Source organism: Alosa sapidissima, chromosome 21, assembly GCF_018492685.1.
Source record: "Alosa sapidissima isolate fAloSap1 chromosome 21, fAloSap1.pri, whole genome shotgun sequence".
Classification (NCBI taxonomy): domain Eukaryota; kingdom Metazoa; phylum Chordata; class Actinopteri; order Clupeiformes; family Clupeidae; genus Alosa; species Alosa sapidissima.
The window spans coordinates 545753-573000 of NC_055977.1; the positions used below are offsets into that span (position 1 = coordinate 545753).

The 27248-nt window shown below is 45.1% G+C and overlaps 1 protein-coding gene and 1 long non-coding RNA gene across 2 annotated transcripts in view; both read right to left on the minus strand.

The window, feature by feature from the left end:
* LOC121695127 (retinoic acid receptor beta-like) overlaps window positions 1-27248 on the minus strand; it is a 245507-nt gene that overhangs the window by 208177 nt on the left and 10082 nt on the right. The window lies entirely within an intron of this gene.
* LOC121695151 lies at window positions 13799-25966 on the minus strand. Its single transcript, XR_006026035.1, has 3 exons — window positions 25599-25966; window positions 14281-14286; window positions 13799-13809 (listed from the first exon to the last, which is right to left on the minus strand). It is a non-coding gene; the product is annotated as an uncharacterized LOC121695151 (long non-coding RNA).

A 27248-nucleotide genomic window follows, 5' to 3' on the forward strand; every position in this document is an offset into this window, starting at 1 on the left:
ATCCCAATCCGTGAATTAGTGAAACACACTCAGCACACAGTGAAGTGAAGCACACACTAATCCCGGCGCAGTGAGCTGCCTGCAACAACAGCGGCGCTCGGACTGAACCGGTGTAACTTGCTTGTTACTTTCGTGTCGCTGGCCCTTGTTGTTTTCGTGTTATTCCCGTTTTTCTGAGTTTTTCAGCCCCATTGAAATGAATGGCAGAATGCTGGGCCTCTATGACATCACAGCACCTCATTACTTGCACCTGGCAGAGTTCTAAGCCATCTGGCAATGTCTAACGGGCTGGGCTGGGCTGTCTGTGTATATGAAGGTGTGTGCATGTAACTTTTGACCCGTATGTCCGATTTTCATAAATGAGGTACCGTTGGAATCCTTGGATGAGGCCGAGTTCCATGCCCCTGATCAAACCCACTCTTGCAGTTCCTCGGAACCACAATTCTAGTTCAACTTGCGCACAATCTTAACCAAGTGAAAAATCTCTTGGTCGGTAAAACCTCTGGCCTCATTTGTCTTCATTAGATATTTGGCATCATCAATGAACTGTTGTATATTGGGAAATAATCCCCAATCTTACGCGCAAATTTGGTAGTCTGTAAGAAATGGCTTATCTCCTGAGTGGAGTACACGACAACTAACAGTTGAGAAAACTCTTGTGAACTTGACAAACTAGAATCAGTGGAGTAACCATCGCTCTCATGATCATTATCTATAGTTAGTGGCTCAACATCAATGTCTTTTTTCAATTGTTTTGTAGCTTTATTACTAGAGGGTTTCTTTCGTTAATTTTTGGGAACTTTGAAAACATTTTCCTCTTGGACCGTTTCACCGCCAGCCTCCTCTGCTTGTGTACCAGCTGCCATCTCATTACCCCACTCTGCAGCCACTAGGCCTACAGCCACTATTACCCCACTATACAGCCACTATTACCCCACTCTGCAGCCACTATTACCCCACTCTGCAGCCACTAGGCCTACAGCCACTATTACCCCACTATACAGCCACTATTACCCCACTCTACAGCCACTATTACCCCACTCTGCAGCCACTATTACCCCACTCTGCAGCCACTAGGCCTACAGCCACTATTACCCCACTCTGCAGCCACTATTACCCCACTCTGCAGCCACTATTACCCCACTCTGCAGCCACTATTACCCCACTCTGCAGCCACTATTACCCCACTATACAGCCACTATTACCCCACTCTGCAGCCACTATTACCCCACTCTACAGCCACTATTACCCCACTCTGCAGCCACTATTACCCCACTCTACAGCCACTATTACCCCACTCTGCAGCCACTAGGCCTACAGCCACTATTACCCCACTCTGCAGCCACTATTACCCCACTCTGCAGCCACTATTACCCCACTATACAGCCACTATTACCCCACTCTGCAGCCACTATTACCCCACTCTGCAGCCACTATTACCCCACTCTACAGCCACTATTACCCCACTCTGCAGCCACTAGGCCTACAGCCACTATTACCCCACTATACAGCCACTATTACCCCACTCTGCAGCCACTATTACCCCACTCTGCAGCCACTAGGCCTACAGCCACTATTACCCCACTCTGCAGCCACTATTACCCCACTCTACAGCCACTATTACCCCACTCTGCAGCCACATTACCCCACTCTACAGCCACTATTACCCCACTCTGCAGCCACTATTACCCCACTCTACAGCCACTATTACCCCACTCTGCAGCCACTAGGCCTACAGCCACTATTACCCCACTCTACAGCCACTATTACCCCACTCTACAGCCACTATTACCCCACTCTACAGCCACTATTACCCCACTCTGCAGCCACTATTACCCCACTCTGCAGCCACTAGGCCTACAGCCACTATTACCCCACTATACAGCCACTATTACCCCACTCTGCAGCCACTATTACCCCACTCTGCAGCCACTATTACCCCACTCTGCAGCCACTATTACCCCACTCTGCAGCCACTATTACCCCACTCTACAGCCACTATTACCCCACTCTGCAGCCACTATTACCCCACTCTACAGCCACTAGGCCTACAGCCACTATTACCCCACTCTGCAGCCACTAGGCCTACAGCCACTATTACCCCACTCTACAGCCACTAGGCCTACAGCCACTATTACCCCACTCTACAGCCACTAGGCCTACAGCCACTATTACCCCACTCTACAGCCACTATTACCCCACTCTGCAGCCACTAGGCCTACAGCCACTATTACCCCACTCTACAGCCACTATTACCCCACTCTACAGCCACTATTACCCCACTCTACAGCCACTATTACCCCACTCTGCAGCCACTATTACCCCACTCTGCAGCCACTAGGCCTACAGCCACTATTACCCCACTCTACAGCCACTATTACCCCACTCTACAGCCACTATTACCCCACTCTACAGCCACTATTACCCCACTCTGCAGCCACTATTACCCCACTCTGCAGCCACTAGGCCTACAGCCACTATTACCCCACTCTACAGCCACTATTACCCCACTCTACAGCCACTATTACCCCACTCTACAGCCACTATTACCCCACTCTGCAGCCACTATTACCCCACTCTGCAGCCACTAGGCCTAGAGTCTCTGTAACCACTGCAGGTTCACAAGAACTGCTCTCGTTCATGATCACATCAGCTTGTGCTGGCGCAGCCAACATTATTTCAGACTCAGCTGTTTTTTTTTATTTCAGCGGCTTTGTTTGATTCGGTCACTTTTTTGGTCACATTCTCTTTCTCAACCACGTTTGATAAATCCGGTGTCGGCACATTTAACTCTACCACTACAGACAGACAGTTCAGAAACATTTGCAGGTGCATCAGTGTGTTCCTTTACATTATCCTTTTTGTTTGGGCAATCAAGGACCAAATGTCCATGTCCACCACAACCAAAATATTTCATGGAGTCTGATGTTGCAAAAACATTGTAATCATAGCCATCAACATTAAACTTATACAGTTCGCTAAAATCACAGTCCTGTTTAAGAAACATATGCACCTGGCATCTAAAAGACACCATATGGCTCAACAAAGTTGATTTGCATCCCACAGGTATTTTCTTAACTTGAGACACCACTTTGCCATACTTCGAAAGTTCTCTGATTAACACCTCATCTTTTAAGAACGGTGGCACGTTAGACAATGTGATGGGCTTCTAAGCGGAAGAACAGAGGCAAGCCAACCTGTCAGGATCTGGCCTGGACTGTTGGAGTTTGTGCCACCCTGGTGGCCATTTTGTGTATTGTCCTGTGTTTGTTTTTGCCTGTTCCCCATGTGCTTTGTGTTACCTGCCTGTCATCTGTCTTTGTCTCCGCCCCATCTCCTTATTTGGTCTGTGCCTCCTGTCTTGTTTGTTTTCCCTCCATTTCTGCCTCCTCACCTGTTCCCTGTTAGTGTCTCGTTGGTTTCGTCCAGTCCTCTGTCTTTCTGTTAATTGCTCTGTGTATTTCTACCCTCCTGTTTCTCTGTTCCTTGTCGGATCGTCTCTCTGTTTCACCTTGTCATGTATGTATGTATGTATGTATGTATGTATGTATGTATGTATGTATGTATGTATGTATGTATGTATGTATGTATGTATGTATGTATGTATGTATGTATGTATGTATGTATGTATGTATGTATGTATGTATGTATGTATGTATGTATGTATGTATGTATGTATGTATGTATGTATGTAGAGTTAAATTGTTTTTGTCCGTAATTCTGCCTGGTGGAGTCTTGCATTTGGGTCCTCCTGCACAACCCTGACACAACCATCCATTAGACGACCCTTAACCAACACTAGACGTCCCTTAAACGCCATGCTGTCTGGTTAGATAATCAAGTTCTGATTTAGGAGTTGCCATACTACCCAGCTTCAAAATGCTGGCAGCAGACTCACCCCAACTCAATTAACAAACAATACTATTGGACAAATAACTATTTAAACAAACGAAAAGATAGAAAAGTTAGAATGTAAAGGGCACTCACTCAAGCCCGAGTCGGCCTTCAGTCACACTCACACTCTACACACACTTCCCGCTCAGAGAGAGAGAGAGAGAGAAAGAGAAGGAGAGACCCAATCAGTCCATATGATGCTCTCTTTCACTTTTTGTCTCCCTCTCTCTCTCTCTCTCTCTCTCTCTGTTTTGTTTTGTTTCAACCTCAGCAACTCACCAGTCAGCCCCCAAGACAAACTCATTCAATTAGATGGACACATTCCCAACCGCACACACACACACACACACACCAACACACACACATACAGACACACACACACACACACCCACATATCCACACACACACACACACCCACATATCCACACACACACACACACCCACACACACCCACATATCCACACACACACACACACATACAGACACACCCACATATCCACACACATACAGACACACACACACACCCACATATCCACACACACACCCACCCACATATCCACACACACATATCCACACACACACACCCACATATCCACACACACACACCCACATATCCACACACACACACACACACACACACACACATATCCACACACACACACATATCCACACACACCCACATATCCACACACACACACATACTCATACAGACACACTCACACCCACATATCCACACACACACACATATCCACACACACACACATATCCACACACACACACACACACCCATATCCACATCCACACACACACCCACATATCCACACACACACCCACATATCCACACACACACACACATATCCACACACACACACCCACATATCCACACACACACACCCACATACTCATACAGACACACACACCCACATATCCACACACACACACCCACATATCCACACACACACACACACCCACATACTCATACACACACACACCCACATATCCACACACACACACACACATATCCACACACACACACACATATCCACACACACACACACACACACCCACATATCCACACACACACACCCACATACTCATACAGACACACACACCCACATATCCACACACACACACCCACATATCCACACACACACACACACCCACATACTCATACACACATATCCACACACACACACCCACATATCCACACACACACACACACCCACATATCCACACACACCCACATATCCACACACACACACACCCACATATCCACACACACACACACACCCACATATCCACACACACACACACCCACATACTCACACACACACACACCCACATATCCACACACACACACACATATCCCCACACACACACACACACCCCCACATATCCACACACACACACCCACACCCACATATCCACACACACACACATATCCACACACACACACACCCACATACTCATACAGACACACACACACACATATCCACACACACACACACACCCACATATCCACACACACACACACCCACATACTCACACACACACACATATCCCCACACACACCCCCACACCCCCACATATCCACACACACACACCCACACCCACATATCCACACACACACACATATCCACACACACACACACCCACATACTCATACAGACACACACACACACATATCCACACACACACACACACACCCACATATCCACACACACCCACACATATCCACACACACACACACACCCACATACTCATACAGACACACACACACACATATCCACACACACACACACACATACTCATACAGACACACACACACACACATACAGACACACACACACCCACATATCCACACACACACACATATCCACACACACCCACATATCCACACACACATATCCACACACACACACACACACACATATCCACACACACACACCCATATCCACATATCCACACACACCCATATCCACACACACACCCACATATCCACACACACACCCACATATCCACACACACACACCCACATACTCATACAGACACACACACCCACATATCCACACACACACACACCCACATATCCACACACACACACACACCCACATACTCATACACACACACACCCACATATCCACACACACACACACACATATCCACACACACACCCACATATCCACACACACACACCCACATACTCATACAGACACACACACCCACATATCCACACACACACACACACCCACATACTCATACACACACACCCACATATCCACACACACACACACCCACATATCCACACACACCCACATATCCACACACACACACACCCACATATCCACACACACACACACACCCACATATCCACACACACACACACCCACATACTCACACACACACACACCCACATATCCACACACACACACACATATCCCCCCACACACACACACCCACACCCACATATCCACACACACACACCCACACCCACATATCCACACACACACACATATCCACACACACACACACCCACATACTCATACAGACACACACACACACATATCCACACACACCCACATATCCACACACACACACACCCACATATCCACACACACACACCCACACATATCCACACACACACACACACCCACACATATCCACACACACACACCCACATACTCATACAGACACACACACACACATATCCACACACACACACACATACTCATACAGACACACACACACACATATCCACACAAACACACACATACTCATACAGACACACACACCCACATATCCACACACCCACATATCCACACACCCACATATCCACACACACACACACACACATATCCACACACCCACATATCCACACATATCCACACACACACCCACATATCCACACACACACACACCCACATACTCATACAGACACACACACACCCACATACTCATACAGACACACACCCACATACTCATACAGACACACCCACATATCCACACACACACACACACACCCACATATCCACACACACACACACCCACATACTCACACACACACACACCCACATATCCACACACACACACACATATCCCCACACACACCCCCACATATCCACACACCCACACCCACATATCCACACACACACACATATCCACACACACACACACCCACATACTCATACAGACACACACACCCACATATCCACACACACACACACCCACATATCCACACACACACCCACACATATCCACACACACACACACACCCACACATATCCACACACACACACACACCCACATACTCATACAGACACACACACACACATATCCACACACACACACATACTCATACAGACACACACACACACATATCCACACACACACACACACTCATACAGACACACACACCCACATATCCACACACACACACACCCACATATCCACACACACACACACCCACATATCCACACACCCACATATCCACACACACACCCACATACTCATACAGACACACACACACCCACATACTCATACAGACACACACCCACATACTCATACAGACACACCCACATATCCACACACACACACACCCACATATCCACACACCCACATATCCACACACACACACACACCCACATATCCACACACCCACATATCCACACACACACACATATCCACACACACACACCCACATATCCACACACACACACACACACACACATATCCACACACACACACACCCACATATCCACACACACCCACATATCCACACACACACACACCCACATACTCATACAGACACACACACACATACTCATACAGACACACACACACATACTCATACAGACACACACAGCTAAATTTAGCAGGGGTATGAAGAGACTGTTTGGGGGAAGACATTCCTATCAAAGTTTGTGTGTGTGTGTGTGACTGCATAGGGGTGGCCTGACTGTAGGAATTACACTGTTTTCACTCATTCATTTATGAAAACACACCCACACACACACACCCTCGGGAGGACAAGCACTAGAGTAATGTAGAGGGCTTACTAGACTCTACAAACTGCTTTAGAAATATCTGGTGTGTGTGTGTTTATGCATATGGGGGTAGATTATACACACACATGCCAAGCCTATGTGCACACACACACAGACATAAGCCACTCACAAGCACGCATAACACACACACAGACACACACGTTATCTCTAAGTGTCTCTAACCTATGGCGGCCCGCATCAAATTCAAGGCTCTAACGCTTGCCTACAAAGTAGTCTCCGGTTCTGCTCCCACCTACTTGAATGCCCTCATACAGACATACGCTACCTCCAGACCGCTGCGCTCCTCTGACGAACGACGTCTAGCTCTACCACCGGTACGCTCAAGCCAATCCAAACTTTTCTCATCTGTTGTTCCTTGTTGGTGGAACACACTGCCAATTCCTACAAGGGCAGGGACATCCTTTTCCACTTTCAAAAAACTCCTGAAGACCCAGCTCTTTAGAGAACATCTACTCTCATAGCAACACTTACAAGTCTTACTGATCCTAGCACTCACCAGCCGTCTTAAACTGACAAGTAACTGTTAAAAAAAAAAAAAAAAAAAAAAAAAAAAACAGCACTCACCGACGCACTTATTCTTACTGTACTCTAATGTTTTTGTTAAACTGTCCTAAAATTGTGAGAATTGTTCTAAAACTTACTGTTTACCATGTTGTTAGTCGCTTTGGTTAAAAAGCGTCAGCCAAATGTAATGTAATGTAATGTAAAGTGCAGTCCCTCACTTTATTGCTGCTCTTCCCCCACGTTAAATAACATTACACTTGTGCTTTTGTGTGTGTGTGTGTGTGTTGAGGCTCTCTGTGGCATGAGTCTCTCCCTCTCTCTCTCTGTGTGTGTGTGTGTGTGTTGAGGCTCTCTGTGGCATGAGTCTCTCCCTCCCTCTCTCTCTCTCTCTGTGTGTGTGTGTGTGTGTGTGTGTGTGTGTGTGTGCTCTTCCCCCACGTTAAATAACATTACACTTGTGCTTTTGTGTGTGTGTGTGTGTGAGAATGAGTGTGTGTGTGTGCTCTTCCCTCACATTAAATAACATTACACTTGTGCTTTTGTGTGTGTGTGTGTGTGAGTGTGCACTTGTGCTTTTGTGGAGAGCTTTGGAGCAGCACTCATTTGCCACCTATTTTCCAGCTGAGAGGCCGAGATCACACACACCGTTGAGAAGCGCTCTCTCTCTCTCTGTGTTTGTGTGTACAGTGGGCATCGCTTTCAAATGGCCACTTCAGTCGCGCATTACGCGGCGTGAAGCTGCGTGAAGCTATAGTACCACTTTCAGCCACTGTGCGTCGCTCTGCCACTGTACATCGCTCTGTCAGTGGTAATTGTTATCGAGAGGAATCCCAGCCTACGAATTCAATAACAAAATAAATCGTAATTAAACATTACCTCGATTAAGGCTACTTGGGTATGGCTTAAGGCTTGACTACATGGTGGTAGCGAAAATCGAAATCTGCTTTTGATAGCCTACCGGTGCCGCTCGTAAAACGAAAAAATATCTTAATTTGCTGTCTATGTTATTGTCAGTGTTGGGGGTAACGCAACTACGCAAATCAAAACAGTGTCTTAATTTGCCCTACTTCTTGACTGCAATGTAGTCAATTGACTGCATGACATGTCATTTTTATTTTTCTGAACAATAAACAAATACATCTGCTTTATGCCGCAGAATTACATTCATATTTGGCTGACTGCAGACGCGCCACTTCCCTCCCCATATTCCAAGATTAAGATAGTAGCCTATACAAAAAGCACTTCATACTATCATAAAAATTCGTTAAAAACGAATAGCTATTTGCAATTTGACAAAACACTGGTCCTCATTTAGCGAATGCGAGGACTATATGAGCCTGTTGCATTTAGTTAAATGTCCGAGTCACGCATAATGTTTGAAAACCACTGGCTCGTAATCACAATAATTTAACACACGACAGTTGGATAGCCTACTTCATCATGTCCCCATGCCTACATTTTTGTGAGTAGCATAGAGATCGTTAAAAACAATAAAGTATGGCTCTCTGTTTGGGACATAGAAAACGTATATTTTTAACCGTCGAAGATGCTGACTTGCAAAAGCCTCGGGATAACACGTTATCTCCACTATCATCAGTTGATCACAACATCAGATCAAAGTGGGGAATGAAATAAAAGTTTGAGAACCACTGGTTTAACAAGTTACCTGCAGTCCAGAACACACAGAATCTGTTGCAATATTCTGATGATCGGCGATGATATTGGCAAATGTTTGTTTTCCAAAGTAAGAATTTCACCTTCGACAATGAATAGCTCATTACACTTGTTACTGTTAAACGTAGGCCTACCTGGTATCATTACAAACATTATTCTGTGTCCTAAAACTGGCATATTTTATGGCATTGTGTCATGTAAGTTCGTTGCAAAATCTAGAGAAATGTGTGAGGTGTGTGTGAGACACACATTGGATTGTGTTATTACTTGAACATTCCACACTATCCACAGCTGTGGTAGGCCTATCAGGGGCAGGAGGATTACTGTTAGCGCAGGCTTTATATACAATTCTTCAACAGAAGGCCTCGAATGTTGTCTTGTTTGTGGAGCACTTTGCTTCGCTTCTGTAATCTCGGCTTCATTGAAAATGAGGGCTTCCCTCAAAGACCCTCCGAGAATAAATAAAGGTTGAATTAATGAATGAATTAATTAATGCAGGCTTGCCCAAAATAGGCTAAAGGCCTGTGGTTTGCGCAGCCTACAGTAAATAACAGACCCGCCAGAATGTGCGTTATGATGCTTTTTTACGAGCAAGATGTTTTTGGTACCCTACGCACACTGCATGTTCTTAAATAACAATGATCATCAGTAATATTCGACCATTAATTTGGGTAAATGGGCAAGCGTGACCACCTTGATTGGCTGATGATTGTAAAGCGGGCATGATTCCAAACACCTCCCTTACGATGATGAGTGACAGGTGACAGGTCTCAGAATGCGTGCGCTACACAAGGACGGAAGATGATGAATAACTGGGGCCGTAGGCTATTCACAAAGGCTTTTATCTTACTACTAGGAGTAGGCTACTCCTAAATCGCACTTAAAGATTTTAGCTTGGAGTTTTCTCTTAAAAGTTATTCACAAAGCCTTTCAGACAACTCCTAAACTAGGAGTGAGTCTTCGTTGCTATGGATGACGTCATTACTCATGCACGAGCTTGACTGAAGTGACCACCTTGATTGGCTGATGATTGTAACGCGGGAATTCCAAACACCTCTCTTCCGATGATGACTGACAGGTGACAGGTCGGAGAATGCGTGCGCTGTGAAAAAATTAGGAGTCCTAAAGTTAGGAGTGGCACGCCCATTATTTTTTGGAGTTGCTCCTAAATTCGCCAGTTAGGGCTACGCCAAAGATGGTTGATTACGAAGATACTTCCTGAGAGGCCATTTCCTGTCCCTGGAAATGTATGCAAATAGGTTAGCAGTAGCCTACACGCCCCCGCACATTTATGCAGTGATCGGGCTCCCTTTTTAACATTGAGGTCTATGTCAGAATCCAAGAATTTCCCAGAATTTGTCAAAGCCTTATTTTTCTGAGCAATGGATGCACATTTCGGACACGGTATCATGATCTCCAAACCCTCCTCCCTATTTCAGTAGAATGTCGTGACAGTATGACCCTCCAGTCGGGAGAAAATCAACATTAATGAAGGTGTACACCAACTTTGTTTTGTACTCCGGCTTGTCTGGCGTGGAACCGAGGCGTTCAAACGTAAGTCATACGTCAGTGACACGCCCCTGTGCAGGCGGGAACTGAACCAGAGCCCGTCTCTGACTGAACTCCACTTTGCCCTCATAGACATGAACTAGGACGACCCATCTTGCTACGCATTCATTATCTTTGGCTACGCATTCATTCTCTTTGGTTAGGAGCTACTTTTAGCCTTAAAATTCTTTGTGAATACGGCCCCTGAATAAAAAGGCCTAGCCTAAATGAATCAAGGCAAAACAAATAGCCTAGTAGCCTAATGAAACATACGGATTGATGTAGTAGGCTATCTTTGTGGGGCGGAAGCTGCACTGAATACAACAGGAAAGCCCTGCAGCGCATAGTGAACACAGCTGGAAGGATCATTGGTGCTTCACTCCCCTCCCTGAAGGACATTTACACCACCCACCTCACCCGCAAGGCGACCAAAATTGTGAGTGATGCAAGTCACCCCGCTCACAATCTGTTTGATCTACTGCCCTCTGGGAAGAGGTACAGAAGCCTGCGCTCCCGCACTACCAGACTCACCAACAGCTTCATACACCAAGCTGTAAGGATGCTGAACTCTCTCCCTCCTCTCCCCCCTCCACCCTCAGCTACATAACATCCTGGACATTGGACCCACAATGGCCGCCTGCACTACTCCAGGCTCTCTCCACCACAGCACCACAATGGCCGCCTGCACTACTCCACTTGCACACTTGTACACTTTACAACTTGGTGTTGTTGTCCTGAAAACACAACACTTCTGCTGCTCTTACATAACTTGCACCACTATGCCACTTTCTTTATTACTTAGGTCAAACAGAACTACCCAAGCCTTTTATTGGCCTGACTTTGCACTAGTATTTTATTGACTGTCTATGCACAATTTCAACCAAATTTTGCTGCTCTTATTTTTTCATTATTATATGTGCCCTCTTATTTACTTACTTACTTACTTGAATGTTATGTTTGTCTGTGGACTTAAATTGGAAAAATATGTCTTGTCTTCACCGTGGGATAGTGAGAAACGTAATTTCGATCTCTTTGTATGTCTGGAACATGTGAAGAAATTGACAATAAAGCTGACTTTGACTTTGACTTTGTAACATTATTAAATTATTCTGTTACTATGCCTACGTTTGCAAAATAGAACATTTTAATTTGATTCACAATTATGTTACATTTAATTTACATGTTGACAATGATTAGCCTATAGTTTTGGTTGTTGTTGGTGGCGTTATTGCATGTTAGTTATGCCTACAATGCAAAATTGCTTCCTCACGATTGGAAGCTCCTGTAGCTGCATGATTTCAAAACACGGCAAAATGCCGCAGGTTTGTGAATAGGTCTGTGAGTAAGGAGTCCTCTTGACTTCTTTTAAGCTGCCAGAGGTGGGAAGGTGTGATTTGTTGGGGGAAGGGCTGGATTAACTGGGCACAAATGTCTGATGGCCCCCCTTCCCCCCAGCCAACGTGAATCGGGTGGTTAGTTAATAGGCCTATCCTGAAGATTTTTCCTGCCATCTAAGGCACGAGCGCATCTGTGAGGCCAAGCCTCACCAAGTAGCTCGTTTGTTTATAGGCTATGCCGAAATAGTTTTCAACATTTTGAATATTAGTGTCGGGTGAATTGAAATGTTCTCAAAGTATCCTTATGGCTGAAAGCTGCTTGGGATCCCCCCCCCCGTCAAGCAATATAACCATACAAACGTGTTTCCTGCACTCATTGTTTCAAAAGGAGTAATTTTGGCTTTGTCAGAACTGAAGAGCTGTGGACGGCACGGCACGGTATGCCCAATGAAAATAAATTAACGCAACGCAACACAACACAACACAGACCCCGCTTCTCTCGCGTCAGTCACTGACAGTAGCCTAGAATAAATGCATGGGGAAAAACACTTCCCCATGACAAAGACATCGTAAAACACTGAAAGTTAATATTTTGTCACTAGCAACATACATCTGTCCTTTGTCAAATGTATTATGTTCCAAGTAGCCTAGTGCGTAATTCTGCTTCATAAAGTTGAACAAATACATTTGCTTATTTCACAGAAAATATAAATAGCCAGTTAGGGTCTACAGTACAGAGTTGGTAAGTTTACAACTTGGAGTGAACATACAAACAGGGGAAATACTTTCTCTTGTAGCTCAGTAGCCTTCAAGCAAGGAAAACGATGATTTGAAGACATCTGTTTCGTTGGAAGGGCAAGGGGTAGCAACAGGGCAACACAGAGACAGGCCCGATGGCAGGGCTGTTATGAGAGTATTAAAATATGGGATATTCTACGGGAAAACATTAAAACGGCAAGACAGCGGGGGAAAGTTAAAATATGTGATAAACATGGAAAAAGCTGGCATGCATTGTTTCGGTCCCCCATTGAACAATTTCTAGCAGGCAAGAGAGGGTCATGCAACTTTTGACTGAAGCACTCAAAATTCCTCCGGTGGCCCCTTCAATAAATAACGAACAGTCCCTAGATTGCTGATGGGCTATATGTCTTGGTTCATGTCTGTTAACAACTCATTGCCGTCAAACGCGTAGCCTATCTCGCGATTGCATCCATTACAAACAAACATGCAATGTGAACATCTGGGATTGGGAAGAGCACTAAATGCTCTACTGAATAAGCACAGTCAAACCTTTCAATGAAAAACACTCTTTAATAATTAAACAAATAAACCGCTAATGAAGTAAACTTGTGACCTTATCGCCTGTAACTCCGTGATAACAGGACGTAACAGGAAGGCATTTGGCTGAGCAAAGGAGGTTAATATGCTCTATATTTTGTCCAAATGATGTCTGTCTATCATCGTTGCACTCGGAGAAAACCAAAATGTTTAATTTGTCCTGCGTTTCTTCTACGGCTGCAAACGGGATTCACTAGCAATTAACCAAATATTTCTTTATTAGGGCAGGGCAGGCATATTTCTGGCTATTAAATTATTTCTAAACCAGTCTGCAGTCTAAAGTCTGTAGTGAAGTCTGTGTAGGGTTTTCCAGGCTCCATTTCTTTTTACGAGACACCCTGCTCACTTGAGCCATCTTGTTTGGGTTGTTGCAGCGTCTCACTGGAAAAATACAAATTAAAGTCGCGTGATACCATGTGATCCCACGCGCGGACCGTGAGTGAAGCTGGCCAAGTCGAAGCATTGCCCACTGTATTTGAGGCTCTCCCGCTCTCTCTCTCTCAAGCCATTTGCTGTTTCCAGGCGTTAATTGTTCACAAAGACTGACGTAACTGATGACTATTTAAAAACAGGCTGCAGTTGTGTAAAGGTGCAGGCTGCCTGTCGCAAGAGCTGAAAATGGCAATTTGCATTTTCCCGTGTCATGCATATGCATTCATAGGAGGGTCAGGGTATCACGGTATTTTTCAAAATTCTTACGGTTTCACGGTATATTTTTTTTTCATGCATAATCAGATGTTCACAGCATTTTCTACAGGTTGAGAGAGGAATTGCTGCAGTATATTGACTAAGGATGGTCTATTTTACTGTCATGATGTAGAATAACTCCACACTAGTGGTAGGCTAATGCAGTTTTGCATGGCCCCAGAAAATGATGCTGTTTACAAAGAGCCACTCATGATTCTAATGAAGAATCTAATCAGAATGCAAAGACAATTGCAGTCAAAATACAGAACTTTTACTGTGCAAATTTCATAAACATCTTGTATAAAACCAATACAAAAAGTAGTGCAACTTGCAATAATTATACTTTTTTGAAAATTATACAATTTAAAATAAAACCTCTCTGCTAATATGCTTACTCTGTCAAATAGGCCTATCGGAAACATGCCTTAATTTGTGTGGTTTACATGACGTTAGTGGTAGGCTAACGTTACCTTCATGTGGATGTGGATGTCTTGTTAGCCTGCCATGAGCTTCGGTTCGGTTCGCTAGGCAAAACATTAACAAAAAAGTTTGTTTTGGTGCACTGATGACAGTCAGGATCATTTCTAACTAGCCAGCTAGTATTGCTCAGTGCATTTCTATAACATGCTTTACTTGCTATCTGGATAATTTCAGCAAATATTCTTAAGGTGAGATGAATGATAAGATCATTAAACTTCACTGTGTTCGGTGGGTTGCTAACTAACATCACCTACTAGCCAGCTAGTTCCAGCTGTTGAACAATCTCAATAGAATTTTCGTGACACTAAATCCCTTTCAATGCAGTATCCCTTAACGTTTTTCCTTAACTAAAGAAACAATTTAAACACCCTTAAATAAACCCCCTACCTACAGAGAAATTAAGCCTTAAGGGTCATTCTTCAGGGAAAAAAACTTAAAGTGTTTTGTGTTTACCCTCACTATGCCTCGCAGTGGCACCATGCATGCGTGTGAAAAAAGTCCCGTCTGAAACAGTCGCGCGGCGCAGTGTTCCAAACCTTGTGTAATAAAATACACCGGTATGGCGGTATATTAAAAATTCATATCATAACGAAAATATACACCGGTATACGGTGTGAACCGGTATACTGCCCAGCACTAATAAGAGGAACTTTCAAAGAAAACAGAATGGCTATTCAGAACACCAGTTTTGCGTTGTACTTTATCCAAAGCAACTTTAACTTTCGTTGGGCTTTCAAATGTCTTACTTTCACTTTCAAGTTATCCACTTAAACTTGCTACATCTGACCAATCTTCCATAGCCTAACACATGTAGTTTGAGTAGAACAACAAGCTCTTCATTATCTCCCTGCTTGTTGACATCTAATCATGTATTGTATTAATGTTTCATGATCACTAAACGTTTGATTTGTTTTAATGTTGACATCAACAAACTTCAGTCAACTGCCTTGTGATTGAAGTATGCCGTTCAGTTGTGGATGCTCGTAAATTGCGGTAGAGGGCAAAGAAAGGTTAGTTACCAGATGAGCTGCTGGTTTGATAAATACTGCGCACAATGAGGAGGCACAGCGCGCACTATTACTGAACTCACATAAACAGACGCAGCGTAAACTGCGCTAGTGTTAGTAAATCTACCCCTCTGTGTGAGTGTGTGTGTGTGTGCATGTGTGTGTGTCTAATAGGGCTGTCAATCTTCTGCCATAACATTTTTAATAATCAAATTATATTTGAATATTTAATGCTCAAATTTTGCCTATTATTAATATTTACGATGCATCTCAATACACTGTATAAACAGGCTTATGCATTGCCAATGCCACTATAAACGCGTAATTGACTTGTTATATTGAACAAAAGCTCAGTCTACCAACGATATCTGTGCAACTTGAGTGGTTTAAATTTTTTTGGGCAGACGTGCACACACACTGACTGAACTCCTATGTGTGTGTGTGTGTGTATACCACTACCACTTTATTGAATGCCTCTATGTTTGATGATGCCAAATTAGCAAGTATTTCCTGATTGGGGAAACGTTTGCTTTCTTTTTCTCTATCGGTCTGCGATTCCATGAACCGTTATGCCTATCAGAGAAGTGACAAAAGCTCCGGATATAGCCTAGAGTAGGGAGGCATCAGAGAGCACCGGACATAGCCTAGAGGAGGGAGGCAAAAACCTAATCCTTGCCTGCTTTAGCTGCGCGGTTCCTCGTCCTCGGACTGTTTACCTACCCAGCTTGTCAGGGTGTAGCGTTATCAGATGTGCACTCAGGCTGCTCGCTGCTACATATGGTGATCTACGTGGGTGCATCGCTTCTAAAGTATATTTTTTGGGCTTTTTATGCCTTTAATCAGATAGGATAGTGGAGATTGACAGGAAGTGAATGGGAGAGAGAGTCGGGATGGGATCCGGAAAGGACCACGGGACGGGAATCAAACCCGGGTCTCCGGCGTACGGTGCAGGTGCCCCAGCCAGTCGCGCCACTGCTGGGGCTGGGTGCATTGCTTCTGCCATATTTAGATTGTGCATTAGACGTGACAAAAGCATTTTGTTTTCACATATTCGCTAAAGTTAGCCAACACATTAAAAAAACTCCCCAAAACACCACATTCGAATAGTAATTTCCAAATTCGATTAGTATTCAATTTAAATTTGTTCCAACAGCCCTAGTGTCTATGTGTGTGTGTGCGTCTGTGTGTGTGCATCTATGTGAGTGAGTGTGTGCGTGTGTGTGTGCGTCTGTGTGAGTGTGTGCATGTGTGTGTGCATCTATGTATTTGTGTGTGTGTGAAGTATGGCCATTTTATTAGTCTTCAATGTCTTGGTTTGTTGGAAGTCTGTGTGTCAAATACAAATGAAGTTCCACTGTACATTTATATTCACCCATATCAGACCAAGCAGGTTGTGTGGTAGTGTGTGTGTGTGAGAATAGAGAAATGTGTGTGTGTGTGTGAGTGTGAGAGAGTCATCTGCCAGTCTGGGTGAGTGCCTTCCTATTTTCATTTCAGTCTTCCTCAACCCTCCACTACACACACACACACACACACACACACACGATGCTCAAAGTGACATTTATCCGTGTTGGGAGAGGGATCAGCAGGTTGCCCTGCACTTGACTCGGGATTCTACTAACACCTCCTCCCCCCCGCTACCACATCGCCCCTCTCTCTCTCTCTCCTACCTCCTCTCTCCTCTCCTCTCTCTCTCTCCGCTCTCTCTCTCCTACCTCCTCTCTCTCTCCACTCCTCTCTCTCTCTCCAACCTCCTCTCTCTCTCTCTCTCCTACCTCCTCTCTCTCTCCACTCCTCTCTCTCTCTCCAACCTCCTCTCTCTCTCTCCAACCTCCTCTCTCTCTCCACTCCTCTCTCTCTCTCCTACCTCCTCTCTCTCCACTTCTCTCTCTCTCTCTCCTCTCCTCTCCTCTCTCTCTCTCTCTCTCCTCTCCACTCCCCTCTCTCTCTCTCCTACCTCTTCTCTCTCTCTCTCCACTCCTCTCTCTCTCTCTCCTCTCCACTCCTCTCTCTCTCTCTCCTCTCCACTCCACTCCTCTCTCTCTCCTACCTCTTCTCTCTCTCTCTCCACTCCTCTCTCTCTCTCCTCTCCACTCCTCTCTCTCCTCTCCACTCCTCTCTCTCTCTCCTACCTCCTCTCTCCCTTGCAAGCAGAGCGTCCAGGAGGAGGAGCGTCCAGGAGGAGGAGGAGGAGGAGCGTCCAGGAGGAGGAGGAGGAGCGTCCAGGAGGAGGAGGAGGAGGAGCGTCCAGGAGGAGGAGCGTCCAGGAGGAGGAGGAGCGTCCAGGAGGAGGAAGAGGAGGAGGAGGAGCGTCCAGGAGGAAGAGCGTCCAGTAGGATGAGGAGCGTCCAGGAGGAGGAGGAGGAGGAGCGTCCAGGAGGAGGAGGAGGAGCGTCCAGGAGGAGGAGGAGCGTCCAGGAGGAGGAGGAGGAGCGCCTAGGAGGAGGAGGAGGAGGAGCGTCCAGGAGGAGGAGGAGCGTCCAGGAGGAGCGTCCAGGAGGAGGAGGAGGAGGAGCGTCCAGGAGGAGGAGGAGGAGCGTCCAGGAGGAGGAAGAGGAGGAGCATCCAGGAGGAGGAGGAGCGTCCAGGAGGAGGAGGAGCGTTCGGGAGGAGGAGGAGGAGGAGGAGGAGCGTCCAGGAGGAGGAAGAGGAGGAGCATCCAGGAGGAGGAGGAGCGTCCAGGAGGCTTTTTCATTGTCTACTCCCTACGGACCCATAAATTAGTGACTGGACAGCCAGACGCACGGCTACAGGCGGCGAATGAGAATACGCCGGCTAGAAAGAGCGACCGTCCATCAAAGTCCATTCAGAGAATGCTCCGGTGTTTGTGTGGACGCATGTTGGGCCTATTAATGCATCACAAAAGGGGCCGTTTACTTGATTGATGGCTCACTACCATGGAGACCCTGAGACAGAGTGTGTGTGGGGGGGGGGGGTGACTGTGTGTGTGTGTGTGTGTGAGAGAGTGATTTACCTAGCGCTTTCTCGTGAAATCATTTAACTTAATTTAAGAAAATTTTTATTTATTTTAAGACATCTCATCCTGAAAACAAGCAAATTTGTCAGCCAGTGCGTTAAGTAAATTTGTCTTGGAAAAAATATATCAAAATAAGTCAAAGTCTTCTTAAATTTAGTCAAAATGATCTTTCAAGAGAGCGCTAGGTGTCTTTTCATACTAAAAACAATGCCAAATAGATGTTTTGATCTTATAAGATTAATAACACTTGGTTAGATTTCATTTTTTGCAGTGTGTGTGTGAGTGAGTGTGTGTGAGTGAGTGTGGGTGGGTGAGCGTGGGTGTGTGAGTGAGTGTGGGCGTGTGTGAGTGTGTGCGCGTGTGAGTGTGTGTGAGTGTGTGCGCGTGTGAGTGTGTGAGCGTGTGTGTGTGTGTGAGAGAGTGTGGGTGTGTGTCTAAGTAAGTATATATACTTTTTTGATCCCGTGAGGGAAATTTGGTCTCTGCATTTAACCCAATCTGTGAATTAGTGAAACACAAACAGCACGGAGTGAACACACAGTGAGGTGAAGCACACACTAATCCCGGCGCAGTGAGCTGCCTGCTACAACGGCGGCGCTCGGGGAGCAGTGAGGGGTTAGGTGCCTTGCTCAAGGGCACTTCAGCCGCGGCCCACTGGTCGGGGCTCGAACCGGCAACCGTCCGGTTACAAGTCCAGAGTGCTAACCAGTGGGCCACGGCAACTGTCCGGTTACAAGTCCAGAGTGCTAACCAGTGGGCCACGGCAACCGAGTGTGTGCGTGTGTGCGTGTGTGTGTGAGCGTGTGTGTGTGAGCGTGTGTGTGAGAGTGGATGTGTGTGGGTGTGTGTGTGTGCGTGAGTGTGTGCGTGTGTGTGTGTGAGAGTGTGTGTGTGAGTGTGCGTGTATGAGTGTGGGTGAGTGTGTGTATGTGTGTGTGTGTGTATGTGTGTGAGTGTGTGTGTGTGTGTGTGTGTGTGTGTGAGTGTGTGCGTGTGCGTGTATGAGTGTGGGTGAGTGTGAGTATGTGTGTGAGTGTGTGTGTGTGTGTATGTGTGTGTGTATGAGTGTGCGTGTATGAGTGTGTGTGAGTGAGTGTGTGTATGTGTGTGTGTGTGAGTGTATGTGTGTGAGTGTGCGTGTGTGTGTGTGTGAGAGAGTGTGTGCATGTATGAGTGTGCGTGTATGAGTGTGTGTGTATGTATGTGTGTGTGTGTGTGTGAGTGTGTGTGTATGTGTGTGAATGTGTGTGAGTGTGTGTGTGTATGTATGTATGTGTGTGTATGTGTGTGTGTGAGTATGTGAGAGTGTATGCAGGTGGGGCTATTATTATGGCACTTGGGGACACTAGAGTTATGAGTTGTCTGCGTTGAACCGGACGGAAATCATAAAGGTTCTTCGACACGGACGGAAATCAAAAAGGTTCTTTTTAAGTGTGTGTGTGTGTGTGCGCTCTTCTGTTCTTCTACACATGAGAACTCTGTGTGTGTGTGCGTGCGTGTGTGTGTGCGTGTGTGGTGGTTAGATAATTGTGTGTACAGAACTGTCAGATTTGGTATGTATGTGTGTATGTGAGTGGGTGTATAGTATAAGTATATATACTCTTTTGATCCCTGCATTTATCCCAATCCGTGAATTAGTGAAACACAAACAGCACACAGTGAACACACAGTGAGGTGAAGCACACACTAATCCCAGCGCAGTGAGCTGCCTGCATCAACAGCGGCACTTGGGGAGCAGTGAGGGGTTAGGTGCCTTGCTCAAGGGCACTTCAGCCGCGTCCTACTGGTCGGGGTTTGAACCAGCAACCCTCCAGTTACAGGTTCAAAGCACTAACCAGTAGGCCACGGCCACACACACACTAACCAGTAGGCCACGGCTGCCCCGAAATTGCTGCAGCAAGCCGGAATCGAACCCCGGGCTCCTGCGTCGTAGAGTGACATGTTACGGACTGAGCTACATTCGTGTGTGTGTGTGTGTGTGTGTGTGTGTGTGTGTGTGTGTGTGTGTGTGTGTGTGTGTGTGTGTGTGTGTGTGTGTGTGTGTGTGTGTGTGTGTGTGTGTGTGTGTGTGTGTGTGTGTGTGTGTGTGTGTGTGTGTGTGTGTGTGTGTGTGTGTGTGTGTGTGTGTGTGTGTGTGTGTGTGTGATCATGTGTTACCTCCAGAGCTTGTGGAACTCTCTCTCTGGTTCTGTCGCTCCAGGCTTCCCACACGAGAGCAGAGATGAAAAAAACGCTGATTTGAGCTTCAGTTTAACTAGCGTGAGAGAGGCGGAGTGTGTGTGTGTGTGTGTAAATGGGGGAGGGGAAATATGGGTCATGCATTAAATTTTTGGGGGGGGGGGGGGTCCCTCTCCTAATATTTACCTCAGTGGGGTATTCAGTGGGGCTGTTTGCGGGGGAACTGCGAGCACTGTGAACTGCAGTCGAACTGCAGGAGTAGGTGCACACAGAGGGTGCAGTCAAACCGTACTCACACACACACACACACACACACGACTGCCGCACAGCACAACGCAACGCAACGCAACGCAACGCAACACAGCGCAACACTAAACAGCGCAACACAGCACACAGCACAGCACGACACACACAGCACACAACACAACACTAAACAGCGCAACACAACACAACACCACACGCAACACACACAACACCACACAACACAGCACACACAGCACAACACAACACAACACTAAACAGCACAGCACAACACAACACAACACAACACAAAACAGCGCAACACAACACAACACACACAACACCCAGGGTTGGGTCAGATTACTTTGAAATGTAATCCATTACTGACTACAAATTACATGCCAATTTTTGTATCAGTAACGTAATCAGTTGGATTACCAAAAACATGTAACGTAATCTGATTACTTTAGGATTACTTTTAGATTACTTCAATAAATATGTCCCTTAAGATGAACTGAACTGAAATAATCAACATTGATAATGTGTTGATTATGACAATTAAAAATAAATGACACTAAAAAATGTAATTAAAAAAATCAATACGTAGCCTTTTTTAAGCAACACCAAAATTGCATTTGTTAGTATTAGAACGCTGCCCGTTTCAATGACGTCACTGGCATGGTAGGACCTGAGAAGTTCTATAGGCAACAGCTGCAGCATATTATGTATACACGAAAATTAGTCATTTTAATGGCATGGGTTACACATTTGAGCCTGTGAGGGACAAGCCTGTAGTGTCTTGACTACCACTAGATGGGGGACGATCGGTTTCAGGCTCCAGCTCAACCTTCAGTAGAATCATTTGGGTGAAAATGACTGTGTGGGCGCTGCCGGAGCATGGACACTGGAATCTGTTTCAAAGCAGTGGCGAAACGTAGGGAAAATGTTCGAGGAAGCTAAAGTGACGGGGAAAATATGTTTATTTATGTATATGTTTATTTTGGGGCGTATACATTTTGTGCAATGTACAACATAGACACATTTTGTGCGGCACAACATAGGCTACTGTAGGCCTAGCCTACAGGTCATGTAGAAAACTGGACGAGGGGCGCTTGAGACAGCAACACGCACGCTGTCTCTCTGTCTCCCTCCATCTCTCACACACACACATTGCCTACTGTACATCCTCCACACAACTGCATACTCACTCACCACCACTACATTAGGCCTATGCGAAGCTACGGTGCATACAAATAAGCTATACACGCATTGTCACGGCAATGTAAGCTAACGCAGTCTGGACTACTGGCACTCGTAACAGCAACTCACACGGGCTCTCTCTCCCTCCCTTGAAACTGTTAAAAAACTTCGTCACCCCAAGTTGACCCCAGATACACGGAGGATACACGAGTTTGCCGTTTATTTTAGGCTAACGTTAGTGGAACGTTTGCAGATTTTTACCTTGTGGATGTTGATATTGCACGAGTCTCTTGGATAGCAGCACTGCGAGTTAAACTCCCTCGCATCAACAATCTGCCCTGAGACGGTGAACAACTGGCTTCAGGGTGAGTAGAAAGGGACATTGGATTCTGTTTACAGACCCGCTGTGATTTAGTTACCAGCTAGTAAACGCATTATTATCGATCTGTGATATCGTCGGAGTCATGGTTTATACTCTCTATGGTCGGAGTGCTAGCTTGTGGAGTTTGACATAAGAGTGTTTCCAAGGTGTTTAGCTGCTAGCCCTTTCCTAGGTTGGATCGTAGTGGACCTCATCAGAGGCTACTTCGAGATATTATTCCAAAGGGGACAGATAGGCTACTGCACTTAAAACTTTAAAAGATTGAACGAACCTTCCCGGACTTTGTAATTGCGACCAGTGACTGCATTGGGTGAACGAAGCCGAAGTTGAAACTTAGGCTCCATGGCACATAGACAGACAGTGGGCTCGCCCTTCTACGAATTGAAAAAGACTACAAGCTGCCCCACCGAGTTTGCGATAAAGTAAGCAAGAAAAGGGTTTTTTAAGTCAGGATATGTCAAGTCAATGGCATTTATTCGTCCAAAGTTACAGACCAGTTTCCATAGTGCACATCTTATCAATAGTTTGAATGCCGTGTGTTTCTGCTCATTGACAAAGTAGGGTTCAGTATGATTCATGCCCAATTAATTTCCCCTGTTAAAGTGTTCGCCTTTGTTTCACTAGTTTGGTTTCATTTTGTATGAGATTTTGTGATGTAGGCTAGCCTACGATAAACAGCTTATGGCCAATATGTAACTCAGCTAGGCCTAATGTTAGTTTCCTCAGTCATGTCAGCTAGCCTCAGACTCATTATCTGCTATGGCTGCTAGTGCTAGTGCTGAGTAGCTTACCATGACAGTGACGTAGCCGATTGTTGAAATCCAACATGGCGGCGCCCATGTAACAACAACAACACTTTCAACGTACAATTGTATCCCTTTTAATAAATTCAGCCATTTTAATCATTGTACCAATGAGAAGAAATAAAATACATCTGTTATATCACCTTTACTTCAAATTCCAGTTCAGTTCATCTTTAAGTAAAAGACACCACCACTGAATTGATGAAGTTGAATTATTTCATTACATCTAAGAAATCTCTTTGCTTTGAGTAAAGCATTCCTGTGTGAATTAACTGATCTTTTCCTCCAAAAATCTTAATGTAGCCCCTTGTTTTAGTGTTACCAGACTTTGAGGTCACCAGGTCCCATTGTCTGAAAAACACCCAAAACTAATACATTTCTATAGCTATTTTCCACTTTGGGGGTGGTGTTTTGGTGATTGAAATGTTCACCCCATCCCAAAATTGATCACTTAGTCATCATGGATGTGATAATGGATCACTATTCTCCAAACATGCACAACTCAGCTTAACCTTTATAAGGGCACACCTGGACAATGAATTTAGCTTTCACTGGATTTTTTTGACCCAGGGACATGGCCTGAGATTAATTGACACCATGTCCATTTCAATTGTGGGGGTGAGAAAATTATTCCTTTGGGATGTTTTTCAACCAGGGGGACCTGGTGACTTTCTCAAAGTAAACGGTAACACTAAAACAAGAGGCTACATTAAGATTAGGAGGAAAAGATCAGGCAGTGTGCCGAGAGACCTGCCCAATAGTAAATAAGTTAGTAAGTGAGTATTTTGATCCCGTGAGGGAAATTTGGTCTCCCAATCTGTGAATTAGTGAAGCGCACAGTGAGGTGAAGCACACACCAAACCGGAGCGGTGAGCTGTCTGCTACAGTGGCGCTCGGGGAGCAGTGAGGGGTTAGGTGCCTTGCTCAAGGGCACTTCAGCCGTGGATGTGGGCATGGGAGAGCAGTGCTCAACCACTTCCCCCGCCCACATTTTTCCTACTGGTCGGGGACCAAACCGGCAAGCCCGAAGCTTGTCAAATTAAAAGATAGCTAGGCTATCACAAAAAAGTTGCATTGTCTGCATGATAAAATTTAATCAGGTAATCCCCAACAATGTAACTGTTATCTGATTACACCATTTTTTAATTGTAATCTGGGCTGATTATAGTTACTTGATTTTTGTAATCTGATTACGTAATCCAGATTACATGTAATCCGTTACTACCCAACCCTGACCACAACACAACACAACACAGCACAGCACAGCACAGCACAGCACACTCACTGACGTGTTGCCTGAACACCAACCGTATGGACCACAGAGCGGTAGCACAAAACCAATACGTCTTACAAGGCGAAAACGCAGAAAGGCTAGATTCAGCGCTAGCTATCAAGGTAATCTCTCTGATCTAGAAAATATGATTAGGCAAATTAGGAAAGAAACTGACCAGGAATTGAATCGTAATGTTAAACCAATGACCTTGCAACCTACTCTTGAATTGAGTTCACCTGAAAGCGTGGAAGTGAATGAATGTGCTGAAACAGATGTTGAACAATGTGCTGGATTACTGAACCAGATTACCCTGACCTCAGGAATACTTGATGATTATTGAATGTGAATAAAAGAATGGAAAATGAACCATAACTGCAAACAATGACCCCATAATAAATAATAAAGTGCGATGAATGAAATGTATCATTACAAGTATTTTAGTAGCCTGATTGTAAAGTCTAGGGAATTATGCATGTAAAGAATTGTATGTCTCAAAACTGTGAAATGGGTAAAGTGCCTTAAACTGTTTAAATGAATGTATTCAGATTGCATTGTGTGAAAAGTTAATGCCATAAGTGTTTGTAACCTGTAAGAATGTAACCGATCTCTCTTGATGACTGTAAAAGTGTATGTTGTTAAATGTAATGTGTCACATTGTTATAATTGTCATAGAATGTAAACTGTTTGTGTAACCTCTGGAAACTATCTGTAAACCTGAATGTAATGTAGCATCTCCGAAATGTAACCCGGAGAAGTAGTGTGTGTCATTTTAAATTGTTGGTTAAGATCAGTGACTTCTAGAATGTATTAGCTACTGTGAGAATTTTCCCAGCTACTGTGAGAATATTCCCAACTACCGTGAGAATATTCCCAGCCATCGTGGGAACTTCTAGAAGGTTCTAAACTGTCGTGGGAAAATAGGATTGATTTGTCTCAGGAATGTGTGGGGGAGGTCAAGTCCACCTAGTATAAATAGGGGCCGAACTAAATGATCGGGCTGCTTCTTCTTTTTTCTTCTACTGCTACGTGCGTTTTGCTGTTACGCTTGATTGTTAGGATTCGTTGTCCGTACTTCGTTGAGAAGCCAAGTGTTGGAACTTCGTGCCAGGCTGAAGCCGCGGACCATAACTCCGCACCACCTGTTGCCGGGATCGCACTGCTACTCCGACAATGAGAGACTGCAGAACGACAATCAGCGGAGTTTTCCCTTTTTGAGGACTTACTCTTTTTTCTCCTTATATTCCCCTTTTCTCCATCTGTGGATTACTATTGTATTCTCTTCTCCGTTTGTGGATTTACTATTTTTATTGTACTCTCTTTTGTGGATTTACCCTTTTTAAACTTTCTACAACATTGTAACCTGCAAGTGGATATTACGCCGCATTTTGTTAACATCACCAAAGTGCTGAAAAGTAAAGAACTCATTTAACCTTGGCATCCAATTCTTCGAGCAGTATTTTTGTCTTTTCTTGGTTTTTCTACGAATTCCAGCAGGAGGGTAAGATAACTGGTTTCTTCTGTGGTTATTCATCTGCTCTGTCTAAGACTTGGGTTAGTTGGACTTTAGTACTGCTGGACGGTAACAAAATCTCCATCCTTATAAAACCTGAGCAAGAAGTAGCCTATAACCTGTGTCTCTAGATAAACTCTAGGGTCAAACAT